The following is a 23,030-nucleotide window of genomic DNA, read 5'->3' on the forward strand; positions in this document are numbered from 1 at the left end:
TATGGAAGCCCCCTGAGTTCACCGACTCTGATCATTTTTAGACAAGGCCATGGTCAAAGTGGAAGTTCTCTCCTCCCTTCAGAGAAAGGTACCTCCTTCTTTGATGACTCATTCTTTCCACTGGGATCTCACTCGCAGAAATCTTCCATTTAGTTTTTTTTTTCTTTTTTCAGAGTGTCTTGGCTTTCCATGCCTGAAATACTCTCATGGGCTTTTCAGCCAGATCCGTATGCCTTAAGGGCTGATTCTGAGGCCAGAGTACTGTTTAGGACATCTGCCATTCTATGGGTCTGTTGTGTATCTCACTTCCCATGTTGGATCATTCTCTCCCTTTTTTTATTCTATCAGCTAGTATTTGCAGACACTATTCTTGTTTATGTGATCCCTTTGGTTCTTAGACCTATCATTATGATCAATTGTGAACAGAAATTGATCACTGGGACAAGTGAGATGGCATTGGTACATGCCACCTTGATGGGATTGAATTGGAATCCCCTAGTATGTTTCTAACTCTACTGTTTGAGGTAAGTCAGCTTGAGTATGTCCCGAATTGCACATCTCTTCCCTCTCTTATTCCCACTCTTATATTTAACAGTGATCACTTTTCAGTTAAGTTTCAGCACTTAAGAAGAATTGTGTATTGATTATAGTACTCAACCAAAAGTATTAAGTAGAACAAACAAACAAAAAATACTAAGAGGGATAACATATCAAGTTGCTCATCAACAGTCAGGGTGAGGGCTGATCAAGTCACCGTTTCTCACAGTGTTCATTTCACTTTAACAGGTTTCCTTTTTGGTGCTCAGTTAGTTGTCACCTATCAAGGAGAACAAGTGGTATTTGTCCCTTTGGGATTGGCTTATTTCCCTCAGCATAATGTTTTCCAAATTCCTAACAGGGATCACTTTTCAGTTAAAATTTAAATACCTAAGAATAATTGTGTGTTAATTACAGAGTTCAACCAATGGTACAAGAACAAAAAAAAATACTAAAATGGATAAAGTATTACATTGTACATCAACCGTCAGGACAAGAGCTGATCAAGTCACTGTTTCTCATAGTGTCCATTTCATTTCAACAATTTCCCCTTTGGTGCTCAGTTAGTTGTTGCCAATCTTGGTGCTCAGTTAGTTGGCACCAATCAGGGAGAAAATATGATATTTGTCCCTTTGGGACTGGCTTAATTCACTCAGCATGATGTTTTCCAAATTCCTCCATCTTGTTGCAAATGACCGGATTTCAATGTTTTTGACTGCTGTATAGTAATCTATAGAGTACATGTCCCATAATTTCTTTATCCGGTCTACTCTTGATGGGCATTTGGATTGGTTCCAGGTCTTAGCTATTGTGAGTTGAGCTGCAATAAACATTAAGGTGCAGACAGCTTGTTTGTTTGCCAATTTCATTTCCTTTGGGTAAATTCCAAGGAGTGGGATGGCTGGTTTGAATGGTAGGGTTATATTCAGGTTTCTGAGGAATCTCCAAACTGACTTCCATGGTGGCTTAACCAATTTGCATTCCCACCAACAGTGGGTTAGTGTCCCTTTTTCCCCACATCCTCGCCAGCATCTATTGTTGGTTGATTTCTGAATGTGAGCCATTCTAACTGGGGTGAGGTGAAACCTCATTGTGGTTTTGATTTGCATTTCCCTGATTGCTAGTGATCTTGAACATTTTTTCATGTGTCTGTTGGCCCTTTGCATTTCCTCTTTTGAAAAATGTCTATTGAGATCCTTGGCCCATCTCTTAAGTGGGTTGTTTGTTTTGATGTTGTGGAGTTTCTTGATTTCTTTGTAGATTCTGGTTATTAATCCTTTATCTGTTGCATAGTTTGCAAATATATTTTCCCATTCTGTCGGCTGACTCTTCACTTTCCTGACTGTTTCTTTTGACGTAGAGAAACTTCTCAATTTGATGCAATCCCAAATGTTAATTTTGGCTTTGACTGCCTGTGCTTCTGGGGTGTTTTCCAAAAAGTCATTGCTGGTACCTATATCTTGCAGGGTTTTTCCAATGCTCTCTAATAATTTGATGGTGTCAGGTCGTAGATTTAAATCTTTAATCCATGTTGAGTGAATTTTTGTGTAAGGTGAAAGGTAGGGGTCTTGCTTCATGCTTCTGCACGTGGAAATCCAATTTTCCCAGCACCATTTATTGAATAGACAAATGAATAGCTTCATTTGTCTATTTTTGCTTTTATTACCTGTGCTTCTGAAGTCTTTTCCAAGAAGTCTTTGCCTAGGCCAAGGTCTTCTGGTGTTTACACTCTGTTTTCCTCTAGCAATTTGATAGTTTCAGGTGATAGGTTTTGATCCTTGATCCATTGTGAATTGATTTTCTTTGTATATGGTGTAAAGTACGGTTGGTGTTTCATACTTCTGCATGCAAAGATTGAATTTCCCCAACACTATTTGTTGACTAAACTGTCCTTTCTCCAAGGAATGATTTTACCTCATTTGTCAATATTTAGTTGGTTGTAACTGCCTGGATTATTTTCTGGAGTTTATATTCTCTTCCTTTAGTCCATATGTCTACTCTTGTGCCAGTAGCAAGCTGTTTTGATTATAACAGCCATGTAGTATGTCTTGAAATCTGGTATTGTGATGCTTCCATCCTCATTTTTATTGTTTAAGATTCATTTGGGTATTTGGGTATTTAGGGTCTTGTGTTTACCTATGAATTTTAGGATTTTTTTCCAGATCTGAGAAGAATGCCCTCAGTATTTTGATTGTGATCCCATTGAATCTGTAAATCACTTCGGGCAGTTTGGACATTTTGATGATATTAATTCTTACAATCCATGAACTTCGAAGATTTTTTCTTTCTTTGTTTTCTTCTATTTCTTTCTTTACTGTTTTGTCATTTTCATTGTAGATAACTTTTACACCCTTGGTTAAATTTACCCCTATTTATTTAGATTTTTTATATCTATTGTGAAGGGTATTGATCTTATAAGTGTTTCTCAGCCATAGCATTGTTAGTGTAAACAGATGCTATTGATTTTTTTTTTAAAAGATTTTACTTATTTGAGAGGTAGAGTTACAGACAGTGAGAGGGAGAGACAGAGAGAAAGGTCTTCCATCTGCTGGTTCAGTCCCCAAATGGCCACAATAGTTGGAGATGGGCGGATCCAAAGTCAGGATCCAAGAGATTCTTCTGGGTCTCCCACAGGGGTGCAGGGGCCCAGGGACTTGGGTCATCCTCCATTGCTTTACCAGGCATGGTAGCAGGGAGCTGGATCAGAAGTGGAGAAGCCAGGACTTGAACTGGCACCCATATGGGATGCTGGTGCTGCAGATCAGAGGTATAACATGTTGTGCCACAGTGTTGGCCTCTGATTTTATGCTCTGTAACTTCTCCAAATTCTCTTATGAACTTCAATAGTCTTTCAGTGGAGTCTTTTGGTTATTCTACATCAAAGGATCATGTCATCTACAAAAAGAAAATTTGACTTCCTCCTTTCCAATTTATATCTATATGATTTAATTTTCTTTCTTAATGGCTCTGGATAAAACAAAATGAATAGTAATAGTGAGAATGGACATCCTTGTCTGGTTCCAGATCTTAGTGGAAATGCTTCCAGCCTTTTTCCATTCAATATGTTGCTGGCTGTGGGTTTGCTATATATTGCCTTGATTATGTTGAGATTTATTTCTGCTATGCCTAAGTTCTTTTTAAGGTTCTTATTATGAAAGGATGTTGCATTTTATTAAATGCTTTCTCTGTATCTATTGATAAAATCATATGGTTTTTATTCTTTATTTTTCTTAATATGGCATCATGTTTATTGATTTGTGTATGTTGTACTATTTGTGATTTTAGATGCTATGTTAAAAGCTTACAAGACAATGTAATAATATCAGCAAATTTCTTTATTCCAACCATATAAATACTGAACTTTGGCCACTGTTGAGGAATCTGTTAGGTAGTATTGGTTAGCCTAGGAAATTGATTGCCTTCCCTTTTCTTGCTGTGTGATTTTGACAAAATCAATGAATGGTTATCTACTGCTTTCCTCATCCCTGAAATGCTTAAGTCATGCAGATATTATAGGTTTGAAATTCAATGATGATGACATACATAAATTCAAATGTTTGCAATTGGAATTTACAACTTTCTCCAAATATAATTCTGCTTTCCACTCCCAGCTTCATTACCATGAGATTCCTGAACATATCCTCTTCTTCAGCAAAATGAAATAACATTTGACTTGGGAGGCTCTTGTTCAGCTTTCTTTTCTATTTCTATCCAGGACATTTTTGTAATCTCCTATTTATGCAAAACAATGAACAAGAAATCAAAGCATCTCTTCTTACTTGTTTCCTTGATTAGTCTGGCTCAAGGAGAGGTACTGCCTGCCTGTTTTTTTTTTTTTTTTTTTTCTGGAGCATTTTGTTTCAACCAAAATTCTTTTTTTTTTTTTTTATCTTTTATTTAATGAATATAAATTTCCAAAGTACGACTCATGGGTTACAATGGCTTCCCCCCCCATACCGTCCCTCCCACCAACAACCCTCCCCTTTCCCACTCCCTCTCCCCTTCCATTCACATCAAGATTCATTTTCGATTATCTTAATATACAGAAGATCAGCTTAGTATACCTTAAGTAAGTATTTCAACAGTTTGCTCCCACACAGAAACATAAAGTGAAAAATAATAGATGATTTTTTTAAAATGATGATGAAATCAGATCAGACCTATTGTCATGTTTAATCCCAGTGAGAGTCAAGTTGGGAATTGATAATTTCTTTCTTTCTTTTTTTTTTTTTTTTTTTTTTACAGAAGATCAGTTTAGTGTACATTAAGTAAAGATTTCAGTCGTTTGCACCCCCATAGAAACACAAAGTGAAATATACTGTTTGAGTACTCATTATAGCATTAAGCCTCAGTGTACAGCACGTTAAGGACCGAGATCCTACATGAGGAGTAAGTGCACAGTGACTCCTGTTGTTGACTTTACCAATTGACACTCCTGTTTATGGCATCAGTAATCTCCCTATGCACCAGTTATGAGTTGCCAAGGCTATGGAAGCCCCTTGAGTTCTCCGACTCTTATCTTGTTTAGACACGGTCATAGTCAAAGTGGAGGTTCTCTCCTCCCTTCAGAGAAAGGCACCTCCCTCTTTGAAGACCTGTTCTTTCCACTGGGATCTCACTCACAGAGGTCTTTTTGCCAGAGTGTCTTGGCTTTCCATGCCTGAAATACTCTCATGGGCTTTTCAGCCAGATCCGAGTGCCTTTAGGGCTGATTCTGAGGCCAGAGTGCTATTTAGGACATCCGCCATTCTATGAGTCTGCTGAGTATCTCACTTCCCATGTTGGATCACTCTCCCCTTTATTTATTCTATCGTCAACCAAAATTCAACAGGAATCTCCCCCATAATTTGGATATATCAGAGAGATGAAGCTCTAGTAGGCTATCTTGCCTACTTGGGGGGTTTCTGTGCTCATATTAGTACTGTATCAGAAAAAAATAGAACAAAATTTAAAAATATACAATGATTTGCAATTTTAAAAAATTATTGAGGAAACTAATGGGATATTCTCTACCAGAATTCTCAGGGCCATACCGCTCTGTTTTTGTATTTATTCTTCTATTTTTCTTATATGTCTGAAGTAGTAATGATTTTTTCAGAATATGCCTGTATCATTTTGTTTAATTGTTAATAAATGTCTAACTAACAACAAAGGTAAATAATACAGAGAATCACAATCAAGTGTCAGGGATTTTAAATGTTATCAGTATTGCTAGCCTTATTATAAATAGGTAATCAAAGTTCAGAAAGGTTAAGTAAATTAACCAGTTCTAACCATTAATATTTTTTCCCTTCAGGATTCAAATTCAGCTCTTCCTTACTCTAAAATGAAAATTCTGTAATATCCTGAGACAAATTTCAAATTATAACTATAAAATGCTACTTGCCAGGGTAAGAGGCAAACTTTCTTATCTTAAACTTACTTGTTCCAAATGAGGCCATGAGGGCAGGTAGTTGGTGTAGTAGTTAACATGCCACTGGGGTCGCAGCCTCTCATATTGGAGTCCCTGCCTTCAAGTCTCAGATCTGCTTCTGATTCCAGCACCCTGGGAAGCAGCAGGTGATGACTCAAGTCCTTAGGTCCCTGCCATCAAGACCTGGATTGAGTTCCAAGCTCTTGGCTTCAGCCTGGCCATGCTCTGTTTATGTGGACATTTGGGGATGAACCAGTGGATGGGGGATCTCTATCTCTATCAAGTAAACAAAAAGTCAATAAATTTTAAAATTAAAATTGAGGGGATATTTTTTCTCCTGGGCTAGGCACATACTAGGTGCTCAATATACAAATATAGCAGGAGTGGGTCACAGTATGGGCTCCAGAACTCTACGGGGGAGTGCATTGGAGCGCATGCTCAGGTGTGGCTACTCCTGAACTTCAGTGGCTGCTCATGACCCTTCTGGGGGAGAGAGAGAAGTTTCCTGAAGGAAGAAGTCTGGGCAATACAGCCACAGAGATTTGTTGACATATTTGCTAGAGAAGACTTCTGCTAGACAAGACATTTAGGAAGATATTTCATGACTGTCAGTAAGATAGCTCCCAGCTGCATTACTGCTGCCCACTGCCATCTCTTCTGCTGTCAGACTTCCTGGTCTGCGGCAAGGCCATTATTCCCTGACCACCAACCACTAACCCTGATCTCTGAATTGCTCGACTGTAGTAATGAGCAGAGGAAATAAGTAATAGCTTCAAATCAATGTCTGGAAGGCACAGCCGAGGAGTAATTCTTTGATTCTTTAGTGTCATTGGTATGTAAGATTATCTCAGTACTCTCAGGAATAACTGTCCTACTGTTTGAAGAACTAAACATAGACAGGGTGGGTGTTTGGTGCAGTGGTTAAGGCGCCACATCTGAGTGCCTAGGTGCAAGTCCTTGCTTTGCTTCTTATTCCAATTTCTTGATATTGCACACCCTAAGAGGCAGCAGGTAATGGCTCAAGTAATTAGGTCCCTGCCACCATGCGAGAGACCCAGATTTTGAATTCCTGGTTCCTGGCTTTGGCCTGATCCAACCCCAGCTATTGATGGCATTTGGGGAATGAACCAACATATCATAAGTCTCTATTTCTCTCTGTCTTTATTTTTTCTTTATTAAAAATTATTTATGTATTTATTTCAAAGGCAGTCACAGAGAGAGGGGAGGAGAGACCATGTGCGTGACAGGGGTCCAAGTAGTTGGGCCACCTTCTGTTGCTTTCCTAGGCATATTAGCAGGGAGCTGGATCAGAAGCAGAGCAGGCAGGACACAAACCGGTGCCCATAAGGGAGGCAGGTGCTATAGATTGTAGCTTAACCCACTGTGCCACAGTGCTGGCCCTATTCTCTGCTTTTCAAACAAATTAATAAATACATTTTTAAAAATAATTAACACATGGAAGCTAAAATACTCTTCAATAAAGTAATATATTTTCTTTTCTAAACTGTTTCTTATTTTCTGATATATAAAATATAGGTACTAGAGAATAATTTTTTAAAGATTTATTTATTTATTTGAAAGGCAGAGTTACAGAAAAGCAGAGGCAGACAGAGTGAGAGAGTTTTCCATCTGCTTGTTCACTCCCCAATAGGCCACAACAGCCACAGCTGGGCCAATCCAGAACCAGGGGTCGGGAGCTTCTTCCAGGTCTCCCAGGTGGGTGCAGAGGCCCAAGCACTTGGGCTGTCTTCCACTACTTTCCCAGGCCCATTAGTAGAGAGCTGGATCAGAAGTGGAGCAGCCGGGACTTGAACAGGTGTTCATGTGGGATGCTGGCACTGCAGGCAGTGGCTTTACCTGCTATGCCACAGTACTGGCCCCCAAGAGAATGTTATTACATAGAGAAAAGTTGAAAGAAGAGAAAAAATATCCTTCATAATTCTACGACAGTAGATAAGAGAATTATTGCTAACATTTTGGTGGAATGTTTTGCTAATCTTGGCATTCTCTAGAAGTTGATATATATATATATATTATACATATGGTTTGTGAATACTTTAATAAGTTGTTAAAATGCAAATATCTTCTAATACATCTTGTATTAGATGTTATATTTTCTTTTAAAGATTTATTCATTTATTTGAAAGTCAGAGTTACACAGATAGAGAAGGAGAAGTAGAGAGAGAGGTAGAGGTCTTTGATTTACTTGTTTACTTCCCAGTTGGCCACAATGGCTGGAGCTTCGCCAATCCAAAGCCAGGAGCCAGGAGCTTCTTCCAGGTCTCCCACACAGGTGTAGGGGCCCAAGGACTTGGGCCATCTTCTACTGCTTTCCCAGGCCTCAATGTAGAGCTGGATCGGAAGTGGAGCAGCTGGGACTTGAACTGGCGCCCATATGGGATGCCGGCACTGCAGGCAGCCGCTTTACCCATTATGCCACAACACCGAACCCTATATTTTCAATATTATAAAGTCTCCTAAATATAAATGCATAATTGTTATATACTGTTCACATAGATAAGCTATAACTGCCCAAGTTAATATACTTGGCTATCCACAGAACTAGGTCTAGAAACAATTTTCTAATATTCAACGATGGGCATGATGCAAGCACATTTTGTTTTTGTTTATAATCTTTCCTGGTGAAGGGTCGTATTAGAAATAGAATGGGGATTTTGATGAAAGCTGAAATTATCCACTGTTAAGGAGCCTCACATTTTGTGTGCTTAGTCGTTTCTCATGGTTCCCATAGGACCACACTGTTTAGAAGCAGTTGGATACTGCAAAAGAACAAGGCCAATCGTACACTCTGACGGGATCCATTTTGCCTTCAAAGACTACATCACCTTTGTGTCTGTATCAGATGGAAGAAAGGCAACTTTATTTCAGTCTCTACAGTAGGCTTTAGGGTGGGATTATGCTGTGGTTTATTTATAGTAATTTGATCTATAGTTTGATTAAGAACATTGAGATTCCATGTTCCAAACTTTCCTTGTCATTTTTTGCGGATGAAGAAATAGGAATGTGGACGTCCAATCATCTGTCTGAGGTCACGGAGGGAGATGATTGCACAACTGGAATGTAAGCCTCACTATTTGTCTGAATCCTTGGCTTTGTCCTTGGGCCCTGCTAGAGGGATAAAGCTTTTCTCTTCCCAAGCAGTGACTTTGAGTGCCAGCTTTCTGAGATTTATTTGACACTGAATCTAAGCTTTGTGACCAGTAGTTAGCAGGAGCAGAAGGGGAGGAATTACTTATCCTTTGGCATACATTTACATGCAAATAAACCTTTTCTATGCATTGTGGAAGGGTCTGAAATTGTCACATACAAAATATATCTTGTATCAAATGTTGCTTTGAAGAATTCACATTAGAGGCCTTCCCCAAACAGCTACAGTGCTTCTTTTTCTTAGTCCCAGAACTACTATCTACTGTAATTTTAATGAAAAGATACTGAATTAATTACATTATTCATAATTTCTTTTCTATTATTTTCCCCTAATGTTTTTGAATGGCTTACATTGTATATTATGTATACAATGAAGCTTTAGGTTTAAATAGAAAATTATAATCATAGAAAAAGAATATCATAATAACCCAGGCAAGTTCAATCCACATGGTTATGTGACAGAGTTTTCCTTTAGCCCTGAGGCGTTTGCATGGAATCTTGTTTAACTGAGAGAAAATGAATCTCATTTGATTAACACAAACAATGTAATTTCAAGTGTGATATGCTTTTCTGTACTAATATTTTATAAAATTTATTTCAAGTGATCACTTCAGAATGGAGCAGGAGCATTGTTCAAAGACAATAGTTACTGTAGTTTGAAGGCTACAGAAAGATTCAGTGGTGCCAGATGTTTATTGGCTGAGATAATCAGCTGACAGTACTGACTGATCTGCTGTATACTGTAGACTATAACATTTAAGAATGTTGACGCAACACGCTAAGTAATGAAGAGGACCAAGAAGCAAGGGTGCAATCTAAATTTCAGAACCTTTTACCAGTGGTAAATTAATTTGGAATGTTAAAAACTGCTACAGCTTTTATGTTTCTCTTGGTAGCTGTGCATTTTTGCTGATTTGCCAGAGCTCTTTTTTATATAGTGATAGCAATCTTTCTGATATTAACCAAATAATATCAGAAACAAGTTTTTCTAAGCTTGTTTATTTACAATTTCTGAATCTGTATCAAAGAAGAAAGTGAGACTGAGGCAGTAATTCTTTTTTTTTTTTTTAAACAGGCAGAGTTAGGCAGTGAGAGAGAGAGAGAGAGAGAGAGAGAAAGGTCTTCCTTCCGTTGGTTCACCCCCCAAATGGCCGCTATGGCCAGCGCTGCGCTGAACTGAAGCCAGGAGCCAGGTGCTTCCTCCTGGTCTCCCATGTGGGTGAAAGGCCCAAGCACTTGGGCCATCCTCCACTGCCTTCCTGGGCCACAGTAGAGAGCTGGACTGGAAGAGGAGCAACCAGGACAGAACCGGTGCCCTGACCGGGACAAGGACCCGGTGTGCCGGCGCTGCAGGCAGAGGTTTAGCCAAGTGAGCCGCGGCGCCGGCCTAGGCAGTAATTCTTAATCAGAGGTGATTTTGTACTGCTAAAAATATTTGGCAATGTCTGGAGATGCTTTTGGTTGTCACAACTGGAGTGTACTATGGGCATTTTTGTGGTTCTAGGACAGGAGTGCTGCTAAACACCGTGTCATGAACAAGGTGCTCTCCTCAACAGAGAATTATGCAATTCCAAATGTCAGTAGTGCTGAAGTTGAAAATCCTTGGTCTACACAATCATGTCCCAGTGTATTTTTTTTTTCCAAATACCTCCACTATTTATTCCAAGATTTTCCAAGTTCCTGTTTATCTCCTAATCTTTTAACACTTACTTTCTAAGTACACATATATTAGTTGAGGAAAAACAGATGAAACCATTCTGATGTTTCTCTGATTGATCAAGGTCATCATTATATTTTTGGAGGCCTTGCAGAGAAAACTTGTCAAAATGTAAGCTTGGGCTTTACATTAAAACACCCAAACTAGTAATAGTATCCACTCTAACTTATAAGAATATCATGTAGCATAGTAACAAGTTTTATCTCTTTGCTGGCTTTATTGTCAGTACCTTGAAGTCTTTGTTTCTCTGTGACCTTGCCCTGTGACATGAGTTGAATTACAATTATTTCTTTATCCATGTCTCATTTTATAAAGTTAATGATTTTATTCAGATTCAACTGACATGTAATAAAGTACACAAACAAAGTATAAAATTTGCTAAGTTTTTATATATGTCTGCTCTTAACAAGCCTTCACCATGATGGAGATAATGAACACACTCATCAGTTGCAAGTTTCAAGTGTTTCTCTGTAATCCCTCCCATCCACCACTCCTGGCTGCCACCCTTGGTCTTCAGGCAACAACTAGTTTCCCTTCTGCCACTACAGATTAGCTTGCATTTTCTATTTTTTTTATAACTGGAAGAGTCATATAGAATGTCTTCTTTTTAGGTCTGTTTTTCCTTACTGAGCATGATTGTTTTGAGGCCTATGTATGTTGTTGAATGAATCAATAATTAAGTCCTTTTTATGCTGAGCAGCATTCTGTTGTATGGGTAAACTAAATTGTTTATTGTTGACATTAGCATACAATAACTTTTGAACTTTTTTCTCTAATAAAACTTTCCACTATATGCTTACACTTATTTCTTTAAGTATTTGAAAATGAATTTAAAATTTATAAATTCAAAGGTTCATTTGGACCCAGATGGTAAACTATACCTATTTTTTCTGGTATACTGAGGCATATCCAAGGAAAATCTGGAAACCTAATTTCTACTTACAAAAATATGTTTGTAATATAACTAACCTTTAAAAAATTTGATATCTCATTTTGAACATAATGTTATCAGATATAAGTATATTGGACACACATTAACAACCACCACCAGCACTAAAGAAACAATAAAGCAGATGGCAGAAATAATTGTAACACTAACTGCCAACATCATCAGATGTTTTTCTCACACCTTTTAAAGCAGTTGTTCTGAGATTGCCAGCTAAAGGGAATGTAGTTCCATTGCACGTGGAGAGGAGGAAGCAGTAGGTAAGATGAGAATCACTCAGGGAGAAGAACAGACTTGTCTCATAAAATTGGGTAACTGCCCAGCTCACAATTAGAATAATGAACTGCCTTTCTTACCTGGATGAAATATTTCTCACACTTTAGATTGCAGCATGATAGCATCCTTTTGGAAGCCTTCCATCTCTTCAACTTGTTTCTAGCAAAATACACCAAAAAATCTGCTTCCCACAGGCTATTTGATTTCAGATATTGATTAACAATTGCTAGCCAGGAGATGGTAGAGATCTTTTTTGATATGAATAGTCCCCCTTCTTAACTTGATTTTAAGAGATTGCAGTCAGGCCTGGCACTGTGGTGTAGAAGGTTAAGCCTCCACTCTGTGCTGGCATCCCATATGAGCACCAGTTTGAGCTCAGCTGCTGCTCTTTTAATCCAGCTCCCTCCTGATGGCCTGGGAAAGCAGTGAAGGTGGCCCAAGTGCTTGGGCCTCAGCACCCACATGGGAGACCCGGAAGAAGTTCCTGGCTCTGGCTACTGGAGCCATTTGAGGAGTAAACCAGTGGATAGAATACCCCTCTGTCTTTCCCTCTCTCTGTCTGTAATTCTGCCTCTCAAATAAATAAATCTTTTTTTTTTTTAAAGAGAGATTTTAGTCATGGTGCCCATGTGTATGACATCAAAGGATACATGTCAAAACTCCTAAAATATTAAGAAATTTCTGGTTACTGGTGAGTTGTTCAACAGAAAAAAGTCAGCATCCCTGGAAGCTTTCAGTCTGTGAACTCTTCAGTGGAAGCAAGCAGGACAGGGAACAAATATACAACAGGCAACTTCAGCCATTGATCTTTGCACAATCCTAGACATGCGTGAATATATAACTTGGGCCTTTATTGCTATCAATGGATTAGCATAAAATGCAGCTGAAAAGCATGTCATCTTTTTTTCCCTACAAATTAGGCAATTCATCTATCCATTGGTGGATTTAATTGATTTGATTCGGTAGAAGACATTCTTACAGGAGATTGATTACAACGAGAATTTCTGTTCTATTATCTCTTTATGGAAAATTAGTACAGGCATTTTTTAAAAGGCTCAATTCATATCTTTTATTATTGGAAAAAGAAAAACATATTTTTCTGGTATTATTGAGAAATGCCAAAGAACCCACCCAATCCCTAGGCTACTGACTGTTCTTTGCCCTAATTGCTTTTATGTCATGCCCTAGTCTGAGCATTTGCACTTAACACTTGATTGATAAACTCTGCCAGGCTGAAGGATGCTTGTCTGTTTCACATTCCTCAGACTGTGAAGGATTTCTTTTCTGCTTCACATGCCTAAAGGGGCAAAGGTCAACCCTCCTCAGCTGCAGATGAAGTCATGCTTGCTGATCATCTGCAGCTGATCACAATAAAAACAGGGTCTCCCATGTGACCAGTCCTCCCCATTTAGGAGCAGTGATGTCATCTCTGGTGAGACTGGATGAGACATGAAACATTTTAAATTGAACTATATACATTTTTCTTCTGACTTCTCTGCAAGCTTTTATTTATGTTAGCAGAAGGACAAGTTTGGTCATCATTTCAAACTAAAGAAGAATAAATGAAGCAGAGGAAGCTTACATCTTATGAGTAGTTATTCATATCTATTAAGTTGAGCCATATGAAATTGCCTTTTTTTCTAGGTCAAAATGATTAAATTTTGGCAATCTCAAATGGTTTGTCCTAATACCTCCAGAAAACCTTACGTCCAAGAGTATTAAATGTTCTTTCATTAGTTCTAGAGTCAGGCACACCTTAGTTTGAATTCCAACTCTGCCATTTACTAGCTGGGTAACCTTAAAAATTTACAGCTAACTTTTTCAAAACTTACCTTCTAGATTTTTTTAAAATGAAGAAAGTAGTATGTTCCTATCAGGATTATGTGTAGCATGTGAAATGTCCTTAGAAGAGCATTTGCCTAAGGGAGGCATTCAGCATATGGTGTTGGTAGCAATAGCTGTAATATTTGTAGTATCACAGTACAGGTGCTTTATCCCAAATCTTTAGGATCAGATATGTTTCACAACCTGTAAATGCTGATTTTATATTTTTAAAAGATTTTTTAAATTTATGTGAAAGAGTTACAGAAATAGAGAAGGAGAGAGAGAGCGTTCACCTGTTCATTCACTCCTTAGATGGCTACAACAGCCAAGGCTGGGCCAGGCTGAAGCCTGGAGCCAAGAGTATCTTCTGGGTCTCCCATGTTGGTGGGAGGGTCCGAAACTCTTGGCCCATCTTCCACTTCTTTCCCAAGTCATTAACAGGGAGCTGGAGCAGAAGGGACAGGAACCAGTGCCCATATGAGATGCTAGTATCACAGGCAGTAGCCTTACCTGATACACCCCAAAACCAGACCCTACATTCTGATTTTGGAAAGGCAATACAGTGCTTATACTCAGGACTAGCTACATAACCTGTAGTGCCTTGTGTAAAAATGAAAAACCATGTACAAAGTGAAAAATATAAGCTCTCTTCAAAATTTTTTAAGAATTTAAAATGTGCATAGTACTGAAAGCAATTTACAGATAATATGTGATACCAATCAAAATACCAACAATATTCTCAGATGTAGAAAAAATGATGCTAAAATTAATGTGGAAACATGAAAGACCCTGAATAGCTAAAGCAATCTTAAACAACAAAAACAAAGCTGGAGGCATCACAATAACAGATTTCAAGAATACAACAGGGCAGTTATAATCAAAACAGTCTGGTACTGGCCAAAAAAAAACCAGACATGAAATAGACCAATGGGACAGAACAGAAACTCCAGAAATAAATCCATGCATCTACAACCAACTCATTTTTGACAAAGGAGATAAAATCATCCCTGGAGCATGGACAATCTCTTCAACAAATGGTGCTAGAAAAACTGGATTTCTACATGCAGAAGTATGAAGCAAGATCCCTATCTTACACCTTATGCAAAAATTCACTCAAAATGGATCAAAGACCTAAATCTACAACCTGATCCTGTAAAATTATTAGAACATTGGGGAAACTCTGCAAGCCATTGGCATAGGGAAAGACTTCTTGGAAAAGACTTTTGAAGCACAGGCAATCAAAGCCAAAATTGACAAATGGGATTGCACCAAGCTGAGAAGCTTCTGCACTGGGAAAGAAACATTCTTCAAAGTGAAGAGGCAACTGACAGAATGGGAGAAATTATCTGCAAACTATGCAATTGATAAAGGTTAATATCCAGAATCTATAAAGAGCTCAAGAATCTCAACAACAAAACAAACAATCCAGTTAAGAGATGGGCAAAGGACTTAAAAAGGCAGTTTTCAAGAGAGGAAATTCAGAAGACCAACAACTTGAAAAAATGCTCGGGATCACTAGCCAGCAATGAATTGCAAATCAAAACCACAATGAGGTTTCACCTAATTCTAGTTAGAATGGCTCTCATACAGAAATCAACAAATAATGAATGCTGGTGAGGATGTGGGGAAAAAGGTACCTTAATTCACCATTGGTGGGAATGTAAACTGGTGCAGCCACTGTGGAAGACATTACAGAGATACTTCAGAAATCTGAATATAGACCTACCATATAACCCAGCCATCCCACTCCTGGGAATTTACCCAAACCAAAGGAAATCAGCATATGAAAGAGTTACCTGTGTCCCCATGTTTACTGCAGCTAAGACATGGAATCAACCCAGATTCATCAACTGAAGACTGGATGAAGAAATTATGGTATATATACATTATGGAATACTACACAGTGCTTAAAAAATGAAATCCAGCTGCAACAAATTGGATGCAACTGGAAAACATTATACTTAGCGAAATAAGCCAATCCCCAAAAGACAAATACCACATATTCTCCCTGATCTGGGGTAACTAATAGAGTACCTAAACGGTAATCTATAGGAGTCAAATTGATGCTTTGAGATGTGATGATCTTTAATAGCCCTTGTCTCGACTGTTGAGGAATAGTTTTTTTTTAATATTATTTGTTGAACTCTACTTAATGTAGGGTTAATCTGATGAGCATAAAGTTAACTGAAAATAGATCTTTGTAAAACATAAGAATGGGATGAGCAGTGGGAGGAGGAGGAAGGGTGAGAGCATAGATGGGAGGGAGAGTAGGGTAGAAAGTATCACTCTATTCCTGAATCTATATGTATAAAATACTTGAAATTTGTATAACTTAAATAAAATTAAAAAAAAAGAATTTTAGGGATAAAACAGTAGAGCTTTAAGCCAAGCACAACCTCTCTCTAAGTGCAGGAACCCGTGTGTTTACTCTATTTATGTAGTATCTCAGTGTCTACCTTCAGCACAGTGTGAGAACAGTAATCAAACATATGAACATTTGCCTAGTGAAGTGTGTAAATATTCACATCAAGTAGGATAAGAAAAGACAGCAAATATCCTTCTATCAGTTCAGGTCAGATTCACCCCAAAATGAGTTTACCATGCCTTTGGGAAAAGTTAATATTTTTAGAACTTTCAAATTCCTGAAAATGAATTATAGTGGGATTTGCATTGGATTTTCCAGGCAAGCCACACATTGAAAATTTATTTGAAAGACTTAAAGGCCAGTCAGAAAATACGGAAGACAAGGGGGAATTGGGTTCCAATCCTGTTTTGACAGAGACCGGATCTGAGACTTCAGGCAGGACAGATTGGATAGAAGTATGGTGTGTTTCTCTAGGGGCCTGGGTAGAGGAGGGAATGGATGGGAGGGGAGTCAAATCCTTTATTGGTGAATCGATGAGTAGCAAGCTTCTAACATCTACAAAATTTGTTGTTGTAGATTTGTCTTCCTTCCTTACTTCTTGTGAGTCCTGCTTTCACACACTTTCCTATGAGTTTTATTTTCACTATGGTGTCAAGAACTGTGATGCTAACATATTTTCTTCATAACCTTTTCTGCTGTATATCTACTCTAGCTCTATTTTGGCTAGAGTTTGAGTATGTGGAATAATAATGAGCACCATTTTTTTTCTTTTTTGCAATTTATCATTTGGTGAACAAAAGACAGTTGTATCCATGAATAGTACAGGCTCGGGTTTGTCTTATTAGTCTCTATGATGTATTTATCAAGGGTTAAGTATCTAGATGTCATTATAGATATACAAATATATATGTAGTATATACAAGAGGCAGAGGGAGAGAGACAGTGTCTACTAGTTGACTAGCTAAATGCCCACAATAGTACTAGTTGGGCCAAGCCAAAGCCATGGGCTAGGAACTCAGTTCAGGTCTCCCACATGGGTGGCAGGAACCCAATTACCTGAGCCATCGCTGTTGCTTTCCAGGGTCTGCATTAGCAGGAAGCTGGAGTTGGAAGTGGAGCAAGGAAATTAAACTAGGCACTCCAATATGGGACACAAGCATTTTAAACATTTGGCCAAATGCCTGCCCTCAAGTAATACTTTTAATTATTCAATAGAATGGTCTTTGATAAGCAGTCTTAATGAAATCAAATTGATATTCTTCATAATGCAGAAAAAAGATTATTTTAATATATAAAATATGTATTATTTACTAAATATATATGTTAATATATTAAATATGTATTATGTTACTAATATGTACTATGTTGCATACTTTTATTAGCATATACAATAAGTGGGAAGAATTTTAAGTTTAGGAGGGATGAATTATAATGGAAAAGTGAAAAATACAAATGAACAAAAATAGATGCACAGTTATACATTAGAAAAAATACTGTCTTTTATTATTATCCTTACAGAATAAGGAATAAGACAGTTGATGAAATTGTCCTAGCAGAACATGAGACTATGCAATCATTTCAAGCATGTGGGATTGAAAAATTAAGGGCAAGACCCATATTCCACTTATTTGCTTTCTAGAAAATGAAGCTGCCTAAGAAAGAAAACTTGACAACTCCAATTATTTTTTTGTAAGCAGCATGTCCAATTGTGTTATCATTCAATAGAATTTCAGAGTAGGCGAGTATCTTATTGTGCTTGCAGATGCACCAAGAAATTTTTAGTTGAAATAAGTCCATTGTTAGAGTGAATGTACTCAGAAATGGGTTTGTTTAGCTTAATATATCTAAATTTCAGTTGCAAAGTAATTGAACATAAGTCACCTGAAACCATATGATCATAGAAATTGAGATAGGGGCAGATTTATTTTAAGAACTGCACAAGACTAACTTGCCTTTGAGAGAGCAGTTTGAATGAATTGCAAACTAAAGGCAACAATATAAGCCACAATAATAAGCTTTTATAATGAATATATAATGAATAAAAATAACAATAGCAGAAGGAATTTAGAAATTCTCAATAGTACTCATGCAATAATAATATTTCAAAGGGCCTGAACTGTGGCTTAGCAGGTAAAGCTAAAGTAATGCTGGTAAAGCCTGTAGTGCCAGCATCACATATTGGTGCTGGTTGGAGTCCCAGCTGCTCCACTTCTGACCCAGCTCTCTGCTATGGCCTGGGAAAGCAGTGGAAGATGCCCAAGTGCTTGGGCCCTTGCATCCACATGGGAGACTCAGAAGAAGCTGCTGGCTCCTAGCTTTGGATTGGCCCAGCTCTGGCCACTGCAGCAATTTGGGGAGTGAATCAATGGATGGAAGACTTCTCTCTTTATTTCTCTCCCCTCCCCAAACTATGTTTCTCTATAACTCTGGCTTTCAAACAAATAAATAAATCTTCAAAAAAATATTTCATTATGAAATGCCCTTAGGGCCACAGGAGACTCTGACTCCACTAGATGCCCATTAAATTTCACTCACTTTCAAGGCTGGGAGGAGCAGGTTGATAATTTCCTGCACTTCCTTCCAGCCTTAGTCTGTACCTGTTCACCGTCCTGAAAAAATCTTTTTCCATTTGTCATTAATAAGTTTACAGCTTTTCAAAAGTCGTTAGAAGTCAAGAGAGTATAGCAAACCAAGCAAGCAACCAAATAACATTCCTCTCCCCAATAAGATGAATAATTTGTGTTGTAAAGTTTCTTATCCAGACTTGACTGCCCCCTTCCATGTGGCTACACCCATCAGCAGGCTCCTACTACCCACTTCTCCTCTTATTGCAAGGACATGGAATTCTCACAACGGTTGAAGTCCTTTCTTATTTTGAGGGTGGTGAGGGATGCCGAGACTCCCTTCAAAGTTCAGTACTTGTATTTTATTGGAAAAGGGTCAGACTTCAAAATATCTAGAGGTATAGAATTTCTAAACATATTTTTTCATTTTTGTCACAGTCTTCCTTTTTCAGTTTCTTATATTTTTAGTTCTAACTCCTCAAAATTCTTCCCTTGACTATTTCTGATATTTTTGCCATGTAAGTGATAAGAACAACCACACTTAATGTAGCAGGGACTCTATGCCCATCACTGCTATGAACATTCCAAGTATATCTCCTCATTTAACCTCATAACATCTCAAAGAGAGATGCCTTGACGATTGTCATCTCCATCTTAAAATTGAGGAAACTGGGTCAGAGAGAAGTTAAATGCCTTGCTCAAGGCAGCATCTTTAAGAAACGTCGAAGCCCTGATTTTCAACCCAAGCATCTTGGTTCTAAGGCCTTGCTCCTAACCACGCACAACACTGCTCTCGCCTGACCAGACATATGCTTGGTAGTTTATTTTATTGTTGCCATTAGCCCTGGATCACTTTATACCCTCATGTTTAGAGTCTTTAATTCTTATAACAAACCAGAATAAGATGCTAAAAGTGTTTTTGAAACTTTTTAAATATCTTTTTGGTGAAGCATTTTCTAGCCCTGTATTATCATGGAAGTTAGCTTTGCTCTGAATCTCAATAGATTTCTTTACATGGAAGGTGGGAATTTTCATAATTGTATCATACTGTTGTTATGACATCAGATTTACAAAAGCATAATGGAGATCACTCATTTAATTTGTGTAATGAGCTTCTTACTTGGCACTGTAGACTCTAGAGATTTAGTTTTAGTGGTCAGGAGGGTTGAGCAGTCCAAGAGTCTAGCCATACCTGGAAGCATTCTTGATTTTATATCTTCAGGAACAAAATGCTGTCTTTTTGAGAATCACATTACATATTTAATTACATGCAGCTTCTTATTCACATGTGCCAGCTATCAATTTATTGCCTCTGAAGTCCAAATTTACTCTCCAGTACCTGTTTCATGATAAAGCCTGGAATCCCTGTGTTTCCCATGTCCAGTGAGGATGACAGTTAGCATTCTTGATAGAGAGCACTAGAAGGATATAGACGGAGGAAGGGGATCTCCTACTGTTCCCAGGGATATTCAGTAGTGTGGGGATGAAGACAGACTTATGCCTTGCACCAGACAAGAGCTCAGAATATATGGCTCTTGCACAACCTCGTACTACAGCCTGGCTTAAAAACAATTGGTTTCCTGCAACCTTCTTTCTGAGTAGTGATCTTCCGCAGCCCATTGGAGATGCCTGGGTACACGGTGGTGCCCCTGGACAGCACAGTATTGGTGTATAGGTCCTTTCATGTTGACGTCACACTTCATGATGGAGTTGAAGGTAGTTTTATGGATGCCACATGACTCCATGCCCAGGAAGGAAGGCTGGAAGAGCACCTGGAGACAGCAGAACCACCAGTGCCAGTGGGGATCACTTTGTCCTTGGGCAGTTTATAGTTCTTCTCCAGGGAGCAGGAGGATGCCATGGTTACTATCTCCTGCTTGAAGTCCAGGTCAAGTAGCAGAACTCCTTTAAGTTGTGCACCATTTCCAACGCTGCCATAATGGTGACAGTGAAGCCAGTCTCCCTGAGGATGTTTCTAAGGTTGTCAGTCAGGTCCCTGTCAGTCACATCTGGATGCAGGATGACTGGGGAAGGGCATACCCCTTCAAGGATGTGCACTATGTGGGTGACCTATTGCCGGAGTTCATCACAATGTCGCTCGTGCAGTGAGAGGCGTATGGGGACAGCACCGTCTGGATGGCCACAGACATGGCTGTGGTTTTGAAGGTCTCAGACATGATCTTCTCTCTGTTGGTGTTCAGGGGCTTCTCAGGCAGCAGCCTGGAGTGCTCCTCAGGGGCCACACACAGCTCGTTGTAGAAGGTTTGGTGCCAGATCTTCTCCACGTTGGCCCAGTTGTTGACAATGCTGTGCTGCATAGGGTACTTCAGGGTCATGATGCCTCTCTTGCTCTGGGTTTTATTGCCTATGTAGGAGTCCTTCTAGCCCATGCCCCTCATCACACCTTGGTGATGGGGGTGCCTTTCAGGAGAGGGGAAGATGGCTCAAGGGTATAGTCATCTATGAAGATGGCTTTGCACTTGCTGGAGCCATTGTGGGCAGCAATACTGCACCCACGGTGAGCTGGGTGTTGATTGTGAAGTGGTGAATGGGTGGAAGGGTGAAGTACTGTGCTAGTGGGCCCTGTGTAGCCTTGGCCAGCATATTCAATTTAAAAAATATCTTTCAGTTACTCTTTGATCATAGTTCAGTAAACCTTTATATTTAATCTATCCTGTTTAAATCACTACCTGGTATTTTAACTCCTATTGGACCTGAACTTCCAAATAACATGAGTACTTATACTTAGATGCAAGACAACAAAAAAGATATACACTGGAGTCTGGTGGTAAACTGTTTCATCTTGACTAAGAGTTTATTCTTTTTTTCTTAATGCTTATTTGTTTGTCTTTATCTACTTGACAGGCAGAGCACCAGAGAGAGAAAGAGAGATAAAGGATCTTCCCTCTGCTGGTTCATTCACTAGAGCCACAACAGCCACAACAGCCCACAACAGCCAGGGACAGAGGGCAACCAGGAGTCTGAAACTCCACCTGGGTCTTTCATTAGGTAAAATGGGATTATGAACTTGAGCTATCACCTGCAGTCTCCCAGGGTGCATCAGCATGAAGCTAGGTCTGAAATGGAGCAGCTGGGATGTGGGTATCTCAAGTGGTGGCCTAACTAGCTGCACCACAATGCCTGTCCCAAGAGTTTCTAATCTGGTAGCTCTTCGATGTTCTTTCTTGCTTGCTTCTTTGTTTCCTTTCTTCCTTTATTCCCCTCTCTGTCTTTCCTTAGTATACTTTATTATTATTTTTAATAGGTTTGCAAGAAAATAAACAGAAAGTACAAATGGTTTCCATTATTGTTGCTTCCTCCTTCCACTTTTCCCTATTATTAATATCTCACATTAGTGTGGCACGTTTGTTATAATTGATAAGCCAACAGTAATACATCATAGTGGATATCTATAGCTTATATTTGGTTTGCTTGTTGAGTTGTACATTCTATGTGTTTTGACAAATATACGATGACAGGAACCCACCATTATGGTATCATAAATTAGTTCCACTGCCCTGAAAATCCTCTGTGCATCCCTTCCTCTGACCTCCCTATTTTCTGTACCATCTCCATAGTTTTGCTGTTTCCACAATGATATATTGCTGGATTGACAGAAAATATAGACTTTAGATTTGTGTCTTTTGCTTAGCAATATGCACTTATGTTTCTCCCGTGTATTTTCATGTCTTCATGCCTCATTGCTTTTTATCTCAGAAAAATGCATCATTTCATTTTTTTCATCTATTCATCAACTAAAGAATATTTTGGTCGCTTCCAAGTTTTTATAATAATGAATAAAATTGCTATAAACATTGAGGTGAATTTTTGTGTGGATGAAAGTTTCAACTCAGTTGTGTAAATGCCAAGGAGTTTGATTTCTGCATTACAGGGTAAGATTATGTTTAGTTTTGTAAGAAATTGTCAAAGTGTCTTACAAAGTAGCTATATCACTTTGCCTTTCCTTCTCCTCCCACCCTTCCTTCCTTTCTTCCTTTGTCTTCTTACCCCTTTCTTTTTTTTTTTTCGACAGGCAGAGTGGACACTGAGAGAGAGAGACAGAGAGAAAGGTCTTCCTTTGCCATTGGTTCACCCTCCAATGGCCGCCGCGGCTGGTGCACCGCACTGATCCAACGGCAGGAGCCAGGTACTTATCCTGGTCTCCCATGGGGTGCAGGGCCCAAGCACTTGGGCCATCCTCCACTGCACTCCCTGGCCAC

General features: G+C 38.8%; 1 long non-coding RNA gene and 1 pseudogene across 1 annotated transcript in view; one reads left to right on the plus strand and one right to left on the minus strand.

Annotated features, from left to right (window-relative positions):
- LOC149126973 (uncharacterized) overlaps window positions 1-22,618 on the plus strand; it is an 82,509-nt gene extending 59,891 nt beyond the window's left edge. Inside the window, exon 3 of the long non-coding RNA XR_016233061.1 lies at window positions 21,676-22,618. This is a non-coding gene — a long non-coding RNA (uncharacterized LOC149126973). The remainder of the gene's footprint in view (window positions 1-21,675) is intronic.
- LOC100354548 (actin, cytoplasmic 1 pseudogene) lies at window positions 20,330-21,612 on the minus strand (annotated as a pseudogene).
- Window positions 22,619-23,030: the final 412 nt, after the last annotated feature.

Source organism: Oryctolagus cuniculus, chromosome 4, assembly GCF_051225735.1.
Source record: "Oryctolagus cuniculus isolate XC-2025 breed Fujian yellow rabbit chromosome 4, ASM5122573v1, whole genome shotgun sequence".
Taxonomy (NCBI): domain Eukaryota; kingdom Metazoa; phylum Chordata; class Mammalia; order Lagomorpha; family Leporidae; genus Oryctolagus; species Oryctolagus cuniculus.